The sequence below is a fragment of the Populus trichocarpa genome, chromosome 1, assembly GCF_000002775.5.
Source record: "Populus trichocarpa isolate Nisqually-1 chromosome 1, P.trichocarpa_v4.1, whole genome shotgun sequence".
Classification (NCBI taxonomy): Eukaryota; Viridiplantae; Streptophyta; class Magnoliopsida; order Malpighiales; family Salicaceae; genus Populus; species Populus trichocarpa.
This window is the reverse complement of record NC_037285.2, coordinates 42548273-42561479: the sequence shown is the minus strand read 5'-3', so window position 1 is coordinate 42561479 and position 13207 is coordinate 42548273.

Genomic DNA, 13207 nt, shown 5'->3' with positions numbered 1-13207 from the left:
CTTTGAGGACAAACAAAATCCATATCATGTCTGTAAGCTTTAGAAATCCTTATATGGCTTAAAACAAGCTCCTAGAGCTTGGTTTATACGCCTTTCATAAGTTTTATTGGAGCTTGGTTTTGTTGGTTCTAATATGGACACATCCTTATTCTTTTTTAATCATCATAATATATACATACACGTGCTTGTATATATGAATGATATCATTGTCACAAGTAACTCTTCTCTTGTTATTTCCTTGCTTATTTTGCGTTGAGCAATGAATTTGCAATAAAAAAATATTGGTCTGCTATCATTCTTCTTAAGCATTCAAGTAACAAGAATAGTTCCTAGTCTTTATCTTCATCAAGAAAAGTATGTGACTGATTTACTTCATCGTATTAAGTTGGTGGGTGCCAAACATGTGTCTACTCCCTGCAGTTTTGGTGGGAAGTTATTAAAGTTTTCAGGTGGCCCTCTTGCTGACTCGACAGAATATCACTCCATGGTAGAAACTTTGCAATATCTCACCCTTACAAGACCTGACATCTCCTACATTGTTAACCAACTTTGTCAATTCCTGCATTGTCCAACAACAGTCCACCTCATTATTGTTAAACGAGTTTTAAGGCACCTAAAAGGCATCTTTATTTTAAGTCTCCAATTCACCAAGGGTTCTCTGTAACTAAATGGCTTATGTTACTTGGGACGGTAGTCCTGATGATCACAAATCTACAACTGGATATGCCATCAATCTTGGACCCTACCTCATTTCATGGGCAACAAATAAGCAGCTTGTCATGGACAAGTCCAATACTGATGCTGAATATTGCTCTATGGTAATCATTTTCGCTGAACTTTACTGGCTACATATGCTTTTTTATGAACTTTATATTCCACTCACCATAACTCCTTGTCTCTAGGTTGAAAACATTGGAGCTCTAGCTTTATCCTCAAATCATGTGTTTCGTGCTAGGACTAAACACATCGAAGTTAATTATCACTTCACATGTGAGAAGATTCTGAACATAGATTTACAAGCTGATTATATTTCTACTTTTGATCAACGTTTAAACATCTTTACCAATGGTTTGTCTTCTTCATGATTCCTCTTATTTCGACACCAATTGATGCTTTGATCTCTCCCTGTTCACTTGTAGGGGGTGTTAGACATAACATATACAAGCCTTAGAAAACACAGAAATTCAAGGAATGACATTTTACTTTTCTTGTCTAGTTGACTGTTCAATATCTTATAACTATAATCTTTGATTATTTATATTTTAAATTTTTTATCTTATTTGTAAATACAAACATGTAAATATTCTTATAAATAACATGAATATATTTTATAAAGAGCTTTCTTAATCCTTTTGAGTATCCAGAAGCACCCACGCAATTAAGACAGAATTGAAAAAAAAAATAACATGATGTCTCCACTCTAGAGGGGTCCCATAGTTATAAAGGGCCGCACGTTGCCCTTAATTTACTTAATGATGTCGGTTTCCAGTCGATATGGTTGACTTTGACATTCTCTTATCTGTCTCTCCCTCTCATTTTTTTATGACAAGGAATTCCAACCGTAAATTTTCAAACGTATAATGAATGCATTGCCCAGCTCAATACAGGGGTGTCCTTGTCTTTTACAATATATATTCTATTAAATAATAAAATAGAGATTTATATATATAATTACCATACTTTGTAGTCTCTAATATAGCAAAGTCATTATGTCATAAAACATTACTAAATTACTAATAATAATTTATTATTTATAACATATGATTTTTTATATCCATGATTTGTTGAGTAACTTATTCATAAATTTGCAATATCTATCCGCTTAGTTTTAAATTTATAATAAAAAAAATATTTTATATGACTTGTATATTAGAAATTAAAATTATAAATATTTAGGCATAATCGATTCTTTTTCTTGTATATATTTTATTTCATAAGATTAAAAATGAATATTTTAAAATTTTTTACTTGGAAGATTTTACTTAAATACAATAAACACATCAAATAGATAAATAAGGTTGTTTCGTTTCTACAATAAATAATGAAGTGCAAGTTTCTAAAGGAAAAATTTATAGCACTTAAAGAATAATTATTAATATTTACTTAATATGATAGAGAAAATGCTATAACATTTACTTACTACCATTGAGAAGGAGAGAGAAATAGAAAAAAAAATTAAAAAAATATTTTTTTATTGTGTGATAATATTCTTACATTTTTTATTAAATTTAAATAACATTTTTTTTTTGTATTGAAAGAAAACACTCAAGTATCCCAAGGGTTTGAGATCCGTTATCAAAATTAGGGGTGAGTAAAAAAATCAAAAAATCGAGAAAACTGGAAAAAAAATAAATAAAAAAACCGAACCGTGAAAAAAAACTGATTAAATTTTTGAAAAAACCGACCGATTCGGTTCAGTTTCGGTTTTATAAGCCTAAAACCGAAAAAACCAAATCGAACCAAACCAAACCCAAACTGGTTGAGCCAAACCGGAAAAAAACCGAGTCAAACCGGTTTAAACCAGTTTTTGTCCTTTAACCGGTTTTTGTCCTAAAAAACCGAACCGAAACCGGTAGGTTTGAACCGGTTTTGGTTTTTTTTTAAAAAAAATTTTGGTTTGATTATTTTTTTTAATAAAAACTGAACCGAATCCAAAATGATCATACCTAATCAAAATCAACAGGGCGGATCTAGGTTAGGGCAGGAGGGGCATAGCCCCGTGAGATTTTGATTTTGATTTTTTTCCAAATATATACTATTTTTTTCCAAATATATACAATGATTATTATGTTTTATATAAATAAATTATATATATTTTAGTCAACAGCAACGGTACCTTCCAAATCAAAGCATATTATTAATAATAAAAGTAACTAACTTTCATTATATTAGGCAATTTTCACGCTATAAAAAGTAGTATTTAACGGAATGAGTGAATTAAAAAATTAAAAGTAATAATACAATAATATCCCATTTATTAATCTTTTTTTCTCTCTCTTTATAGACCATCTCCTTTCTAAGGAGGTCCTGCATATCTTCCTTGCAAAGTTTAAAGATTATTACGTATTTTCCAATTTTTGGAGCTTGGTGTAACCAGGCAACTGGGCTTTTGTGTATATTTAAGCTCACAATTCAAAAATAAATGAAATCCCCACTACATCGAGAAGTCATTAAGCCCACAAGTGGAATGATTCATCATATATATATATATATATATATATATATATATATATATATATATAATAAGATAAGTCCATATAAAGCATATAAAGTAAAAAAAAAATTATAATGTTAAATTCTTAACAATCCAAATATAAAGCAAAATTAAAAAAAAATCAATTAAAAACATCACCAAACTCGAGCAAAGTCGTCAAACCTTGCGAGTCGGATCATGTGAGCATGATAACCTATCAAAAGCCAAAACAACAAAAATCATGAATTCTAATTTTCAAACTAATCCAATATTGAATGACAAAACCCAAAAAAATATTCAATATAAAAAACAACGCGAAAAAAAAAACTTGAGTCACTTAGGCTAACTTATCAAACTTGCGACCTAGGTCATGAGATTAGAATAAACCTCTAGAAAGGAAAGAAAAGAAAATAAGGAAGATCAACTTTCGATAAATATAATGTTGAATGATAAAATTGAAAATAAAAATTAGTGTAAAAAAATTCAAAAAAAGACCGATGTCACCACAGTTATCATTTCAAACTCGTAAGCTAAGTCATGAGACCAAGATAACCATATCGAAAAAAAATCACAAAGTCCAATTCCTAACCAATGCAATGTCGAGGAATTAAATTAAAAAAAAAAGTTCCATTTAAAAAAGGATCTAAAACAAAACAAAAATAACAATCAAAAGAATGAGAACCAAATCTGAAACAAAAATAAAATGTCAAGAATTGTTTTTATAGAATAGCACAAACTCTGATGAAATGAGAGAGCAAAAAGAAAGGAAAGGAAAAAAAAAAGTGGTTGTCACATACTTCCAATAGTGACGTGTCGTATCATTGTGAAGAGCTTGTTGCGCCACTTCCAATGCAATCATGGATGGTGATGTTACGTCAGGTAATTGCATGCACCACTAGAGACAATTGCATGCACCTCTAGAGCACAGTGGTCAAACTCTAAATGCACCATTCAAGTTTTTATGCCTGTTTACCCTAACCCACCATATTCATTTAAGTTTTAATTTTGGTCCCTTAACATTTTATTGTTTTACATCAATATAATTTTAATTTTTTTTACAAAACTCAGAATTAATCGAGCACTATAATTTCCCCTTGACACTCTAAAAACCTCATATCTAGGCAACAAAAATAAACAATCAAGTCAAATCCTAAAAAAATCAATGTGAAAGGATCAAATTAGAAAAGAAAAGTTAAGTGCACGAAAAAAAAAAACTTCTCTTGATTGTGCGGATTAGTCCTTGATGTTAGCAAATAAAAGAGACTCGATATTTTTTTAAGCTTCAAATTTCATCCTCTTCTAAGATTTAATTTTTTTAAATCAATGAAATTAAATTTTTTTGTCAAGCCAAACATAAATCGAGTGATGAAATATTTTCCTGATACTGAGAGGTCCCCATACATAGGCATAAAAAAATTCATCAGGACCAATCCCAAATCAACGCAATATTAAGGATCAAATTTAAAAAAAAAACTTAGGAACCAAAGTGAAAAAATACTCAAGAACAAATAGAAAAGAGCTTTCACTTTGTAAATCCATAATGGAAGCTCTCACATGACACGATAAAATATTGATACCTTTTAGTTTTTTTTAATTTAATTTCAAACTGACCTAAAATAAAAGGTCATATTTAATATATACCCCGTATTAAAGAACAATTTAATTTGAGCTTGGTGGCCTAATAAAAACTACTAGGTTGTGGTTTTAAGCAAAATGGAAGAACCAATGCTATAATTTATGTAGGAATCAAATAATCTTAAATTTATTTGGAAAAAAATTATATTGTCTACACAATTTACTTAAGGTTACATAATCTATCTATATTCGGAACTAGAAACTTCATATTTGAGGATGAATAAGAAAATAATTGATTCTTAGTGTGAAAACATGTAAAATTGAAAGGTATAATTAAAACTTTCAAAATGTTAAGTGTAAAAATAAAATCTTTTAAAGTTTGGGGGTGTCATGGTACCCTTAATCAACGTAGTCACATCCTATTTCATATACTATGAAAACTAAAGATAAAACAGTAGGATATCAATAATTTTAAACAAGTAAGATTACTAAAATTATATATTTGTGCGGTCGAACTTAATGTCATAATGTTGGTTAAACATGAATGATTTTTTTAGATGTTCTCAAATTAATGCATTATATTTACTTTTCTTTGATTAATTCAAGATTTATTTACCTTACTAAAATTATAAGTAGCCTTCTTCTTTTTTCGTTCTATAGCATGCCATCATGATGTTAGATGCATTAATTTTTTTTATCGAATCATAAGTTAGTCAGATCACTTCTTACAAAAAAAAATCTTAGTTAAAATTAGTTCTAATTTCTTAATTAATAATAATTAAGAAGATGCATATTTATTATAGTTGAGATATTTTTCACCAAAACAATAGGATATATGCTATTGTTAAAGTCAACTAAACATATAAAAGAAACCGCATGATCAATCTCTATCCTTGTTTATGATTCTCACTATAATGGTCACACCACTACCTGTTGGATGTTATAATTGATATCAAATACAATGAGAATTACGTTTAAAAAGTTTAATAAAGACATCATAGCTAATTATTTTTCAAAGTAAATAAAAAGTATGGTACTATTTTTAAGTAAAATGAGTGAATAAAGAAGTTATCACACAAATCAGTAAAGAATATTGTTTTTTTGACACCTATTCATAATTGAAGAGACTCTAGCACCTATATTAAGACCAAAGCATAAGATACAATAATGAAATGTATGCATACCACCTTCCTAAAACTTTAGACAAAATCAACTTTTTTTACCATAACAAATCCCTTAAGGTAAAATAAAACTATTATTTCCACATATATTATGGACTTTTGGAAAAACAAATATAATAAAATTTACAATCTTTTTTATTTTTCATGTGAACCGAACACCATACATAAATGATAACATTAATAGGTTTTTTATTTTAAGATACTTATTAGAAAATAAACCTTGAATCTACTCTGAGACAATGTCTTGTCCAGAAGCTTCTTATTGGAAAGAGGCAGTCAATAGTGAAATCGAATCCATTATGAATAATCATACATGAAAACTAGTGGATCTTCCTCCCAGAAGTAAGTCATTAGGCTATAAATGGATCGTTAAAAGAAAGATGAAAGCTTATAGCACTATTGATCTTTAGATATATATTCACTTATATCAAGAATAACTTCCATATGAATGTTAATAGTCATTGCATCTGTTAATAAACTTGAAATACATCAAATGGATGTAAAAACAGCTTTCTTAAATGGTGACCTTGAAGAGGAGGTTTACGTGGAACAATCCGAGGGGTTTGTTGTCAATTAACAAGAAAAAAAAAAGTCTATAAGTCTGTCAAATCATTATATGGTTTGAAACAAACACCTAAATAATGGTATGAAAATGTTAATAAGGTTATGTTTCCAAATTAATTCAAAATAAAAGAAGATGATAAAATGTGTTTATATGAAAAGCATAGATAAATGCTATGTCATTGTATATCTCTATGTGGACAATATGTTAATTCTAGGCAGCATTAATCACATGATCAAGTCTACTAAGAAAATATTAACTAACAAGTTGGACATAAAAGGCTTAGGTGTTGCAGATGTCATATTAGGAATAAAATTTTTTAAGATATCTAATGGATTGATATTGTCTCAATCTTATTATGTTGAGAAAGTTCTCGATAAATTTTATAACAATGACAATAGCACTGTCAAAACACCAATTGATATAAATACACACCTGTTATAGAGGTAAGAGAATAACCAATTGGAATATTCTTGAATAATAGGAAGCCTAATGTATGTTATGAACTGCACAAGGTTCGATATTGCTTACTCAGTTAGTAAACTAAGTAGATTTATACAAAAATCCAAGTATGAATCATTGGAAAGTAATAAAAAGGATACTGAAGTATTTGAGGTACACTTTGAACCATGAACTATCTATATTGATCACCTAACAATGCTAGAAATGGTATAATGATGCTATTTGGATATCTGACACTAAAGATTTAAAATACACAAGTTGATATATTTTCACACTTGGTGGAGCAGCTATGTCATGAAAATCCTCCAAACAAACATGTATCGCTAGATCCACGATGGAATTAAATTTATTGCTCTTAATAAAGCTGAGAGGAAGCTGAATGGATTTGAAATTTCTTTATCTCTCTTATTATTCCAAATTAATTGCTAAATGTTCTCTAAAGTTGTCAATGCTCTGCCTTGAAGAATAAATTCCTACCCAATCCTAGCACTATGTTAAAAGGGAAAAAAAGTGTCAAAGTTGATTGTTCATCTCCTAAATGCATAACCATATAAGACGGCTTTATAACATGGTTTTATATGCATTTGAAGTTGTCTCTTAGTCCACGCAATCTAATCATCCATAGAGAAAACAATTATATGACTTGGTTAAAATATTTTGGTACCCCTACTTTGGAAGATGAATTTCCTCAAATTTAGAACTATGGATGGCTACCAAAATGGTATTGGGCATGGAAGTTAGGCTTTTTAAGCATCTTATAATTTCTCATGTTCTTTCAATGTTCCACTTTAAAGATTTTAGAGATAAATATAAGATAAAATATTGTTATTTTTTATAAAAAGAAAAAAAATCATCTCATAATTGTTTTTAAGTTAGAAAATTATCAATATTACATATTCATATTGATATTTATTTCAATATTTTGAGTATTATTATTCATGTTCTTAACCTTATATCTACAAATATAAGTATTAGATAATTTACATTTATAGAAAACTTGTATTATTTTTTTTCATACATTTATTCATAATTAAGAATATTTTTTATAAATAATAATGAATGTTTTACCTTGTTATATATTATTCATGGTATGAAATATAAAAATAAGTAAATTTAATAGGATTTTTAATCAAAATAAATACAAGCACATAAATTATATTAAATTAGATAATATGGTTGATTTTTTTTTATTAATTTAGTTAAAAAAATTATTATAATAAAAATATTTGCTTTATGATCATTTTAATTTAAATAGTATAACATGTTTATTAACAATGCAATACTATAATTTATTACTATTTAACTATCTTGACATAATCCACTATAATAAGTACTGTCATAACCCATTTTTGGGTTATTCTTCAAATTCATATTTTTTTCCAAAATAAAATAAAATAATAGTAGCAAGAAGACTGGTGTTTTGACAAAAACAAGTTGAGAGAATTTCAAATTTAGAAAAAAATCAAGCTGCAATTTTGGATAGAATTAGAAGCTTAATTGTATCCCATTCTTACTCAAAACTGAAGAAACCATGCAAATTCAATGTTAAATTAAATCATTATTGGATGAATCTGTATAAAAATTAAGCTTGGAGACATAATTAGATTTTTAATAGGCCAATTTGATTTAATCATGAGCCAAATTAAAGTTTAATTATGTTTAAAAATTAATTTGGGTCCAATTGAAGGATTTAATTTGGTGCAAGGACTTAATTATACTTTAAATAGGTCAAATAAATTTTATTAAGGGCTTAATTGGTGAAAAATAAAGTTTAGGAGCCCAATTTGGGCTTAATTAAGAAGATTAGAATTTTAGAAGACCAAACTTAATTTTTACAAAGTCAATTGGTTCAAATCAGGAGTAAAATCACAAGAAAATCAAAGTTTTAGGGGTTAATTAAGGGTTAAATTGAAGAAATTCGTAACCAATGACCATTTTACAAAAGGCGTCGAATTATGGGGACTCAACAAACAATTAAAAGTTTAATGGTCAATTATGGGCTAAATTGAAGAAATCCAAGACTAAAGACCAAAATGAAAAAGATGTTGAAATCCAGGGCTGAAATTGAAGTTCAGTAGGGGCAAAATTACATAAAATTAAAAGTTTAGGGTTAATTAGAAGTGCAATTGAAAGAAATTAAAAGACAGAAGACCAAATTGAGCTTTTGTCAAATCCCTAAATTAAAACCCTAAAAGCCAAAATGAATCCATTTCTTTTAAATGAAACGATAAATTTTGACCAAAGGGCACTGTTTTAACCCAAACGGTAAAAAAAAAGACAGACCAGACAACGCGTCGTTTGAAACTTTTCATCTTTATCATCATTGGTTTTGCTCGAAAGCTGCTCTAGTGGTCGTCTTTTCAAGGCATTTAATGTTTTATATCTCCACCAAATTTGACAAAACTTGCACGCAAATGATGGCTTGACATCTGACTACACCCTAGTATGGTCTTTTATGGCTGATAGACACTAGGGGTGAGCAAAAAAAATCAAAAAACCAATTAAACCAAGAACACAAAAAAAACAAAAAAAAATGAATCGTGAAAAAAAACTGATTAAACAGATTAGAAAAATTAAAAAACAATTAAGTTCGGTTCGGTTTCAGTTTTAAAAAGCTAAAACCGAATAAACCGGACCAAACTGGTTCAAATAGAAATAAAAAAACTGGTGGTACCTTTCCCCCATCTAATTTTTAGTTTCTTCTTTTAACCCTAGCAAACTCAGCCGCCCCCGCCCCCTACCCCCTCTTGTTCAATCTCTAGATCAAATCTTCATCTCTCAATCTTTCTGTCTCATTCTTTAAATCAGACTGACATATGCAACCACTCACTATTAGATGCACGAGTTCTTTACGAGGTTGCTGGTTTGCCATAGTATGTTGCGACTACTGTCATGGATGTTGTGAGAATTATTTTTTCCAAATCTTCGTCTGACACTTATCATTTCTAGCCTTTTTATTTTCAATTTTAGAAAAACCTGCTTGATATGCTTGGCAAAGATGAAATCAGTTTTTTCTAGTTTTTTCTAGTTTTTCCTTTCAATTAACTGAACCGAACCAAAACTAGTCGGTTTGAACCGGTTTTGGCTCAATTTTGGTTTTGATTTAAAAAAAAATATAAATTGGTTTGGTTATTTTTAGGTGAAAACTGGACCGAACTGAAAAAGTTCATCCCTAATAGACATCATAACCTCTTCGACACTGCCTTAAAGTGGCCAACCCAACCAGCTCTTCTGCAAAAACTTTTTCAGGCCATGATGACAACTTTGAGTCAATGGTTGTGATCTTTCCAGATCGAATCAAGGGTCAAGATTTGACACCATTAAAGACAAAATATCCCTTTTCCATCTCCTATGAATAGGGGTGGATTCCATGGCTAGAAGAGGGAGAAATCAATGTGCAAAGTTGGCAAAAAAATCATCTCTTCCCCGTTTGTTTCTACAATTTTACTCTCCCCCCCCCCCCCGCTATGATCTCAACCACTTCCCCTTCTTCTTTGTTGCATCCTCAGCCAATACAATCTCAACACCACTATGAGGCATCGACATGACCACCAGCTGTCCACCCTTACGTTAAAAGTGGCCACTACAAACTCCTTCCTCTCTACCACAGACTTTCTTCCAACAGCAAGCTCTACCACTAATTGTCAGTGTCTCCACCCACAGTTCTACCACCAGTCGACAACAGGAACAACTAACCTCCTCTTCCATGCCAGGTAATCCCCTTTTCTCTTCTTCTCTTTCTTCTTCTTTTCCCCACCAACGTTAGTCATGCATGCAGAACAAGAATTCATCCTACATGCATGAAACAAATTAATTAACTCATAAGCTAGGTTGGACCCGTTTCGGCCCAACCTAGATGGCTAGGTCGGGTCCAGCCCAGCGTATAAAACAAAAGCCAGGTCTTTTGGGTCGTTGTAGGCCTAACCCAACCCGATTGGGTATGGCCTAGATGGTTAGGCCAGCCCAGCACATAAAAAAGAGAAGCCAGGTTTGTTGGGTTTTTATCGACCCAGCCCAACCCGGCTAGGTTTGGCCCATATGGTTGGGCTAGCACATTCCATAAAAAAAAAGGAGTAGGTTTGTTGGGCCGCTGTCGGCCTAACCTAACCTAACCCAACCCAACCCAATATATTTAATAATATAATAATATTAAAAAAAAACTTCAAAATTTTCAAATGGCATTTGTGGGTCCTTCGCATGTTTTTCTCAATAATTTTGTATAATATCGAGCTATAAACTTACACTGTAAGATACAAATCAAATATTAAAAAAATAACTGGTTTTCCCTGAAATTTCAGAAAAACAAAAATTTCAAAAACTCAAAAAATAATTTTTCATTAAAAAAAATGTTTTGTTTTCACATATGGCCAAATCCTAAAAGTTTTCCAAGCATATTGTCTAAAAGATAAAAATCACAACATTTTTATAATGTTTTGTTAAAAAAAAAAACAGATATCATAACCAGTTTATAATTATCCATTAGGGTTTGATCAAAATACAAAAAACTTATAACAATTATTTTGTTCATAATGCTAGGAATTAGTTATATTTAGGAAATAAATGAGATGCTATAATTTGGACTTTAGAATGATTAGGATTTCACCCAATAATGTAGAGACTCTCTTACGAAAGGAGATTTGCCTTGGACCTAAGAAAAAGATCAATGGATAGAAACACAACCTAGAAAACACAATCAAACAACAATACAACTTATCTTATATAGGGTGCACTGAGGGTGATGCGTCTCCCCTTGTATAACCAATCTCTTATCTAGACTCTCGCAAACCATAAGTTTTCTAGTAACTATAGGTGGCGACTCCTAAACTTTATAATTATAACTTTATGATTATACCTAAAACCATTTTCTTTCCAAATACCTCTTAGGAGGTTAGCCTGTCATTCAGCTTTACCCAACGACAAGTACAACACATTCAAAAATCAAAATATATAATAACACATCACAATAAAATATGTACCCAACAAACTTTAATTTGTAGAAATTGACTTGATAAATTAGGATTATACTTCAGTTTTGCCCTTTAATTTTTAGTGTTTAAATTTTAGGTATAATAATGAGAAATAAAGTTATCATAAATGTTGGGATTATAACTATGAATTTTTTATTTATATTAAAGTTCTTTTTTTTAAAGAGGAATTAACTCAATTAAGTTCATTTTTTTCATCTAATAAATTGTTCAGTGTCTTATTACTATTTGAGGACAAAAATAATATAAACATTAAAAACAAAAATATATTGAGTTAAAAAGACAGAGATAAAAACATAAAAATAAATGTCTGAGATAATTTTGAATTGAATTTTTGTACTTTCAAAACAGAAGGTATAAAGGAGACATGTCTTTAGAGACAATATTTATTTTTTTTATCCCTAAATATCATTGTAAAAAACTTTTAGTTTCAAAATTATTCAATTAAGACATGTAATGATAAAAGTGGTTATTATCATAGTTTTAAAACTCGATCTAATGGTTGATCTGGGGTAAAACCTAAGTCGCGAGTCGGGAGAGTCAACCCAAGTTAATCATATTTTTTTAAAAAAAGGATCAAAACAAAGTCATTTTGACAAAAAAAAAAATCCATAAAAAGTCAATGGGTTTTTAAACAGGTTTTACCACGACTGGATCGTGGATCAACCTAGGTTTTTTACTGGGTTAGGTTGTGTTAATTCTTCCTCAAATTTTCTTAAACCCTAATTGGTTTAAGTCCCGAGTTGACCCACTGAGCCGGGCCAATCCGAGTCTTATAACTATAGCTATTATACTATTATTAATTTCAAAACTCAATATAAACTAAAGTAAAAAAAATATCTAATTATTTTTTAAAATATGTAAGTTTTACAGTAAGATTATCATATTAAAGATAAAATTAATTTTTTTTTATATTTTATGTTTTCTTATACATTATCAACCAAACATGATAAATATATTGTTACTCTATCTTATACACTACCATCAAATATAATTTTATCTTCTTCTATTTTATCTTATCTTTTTTATCTTCAGCGTTTACGTCTTATCTATCTTGGAATAATAATCAAATATTACCTAAATAATACACACTATTTACATTTATCCTTTTTTTTCTTCCCAAATCTCAACCAAACACAATCTATCTTTTGAGATTCCAACCCCTAATTCTCCTGACGAATCGGATATCAGCAAAAGAAGATAAACCTTTTGACCAAGCAAGAAAGGAATGGGAAATCTACCATAGAAG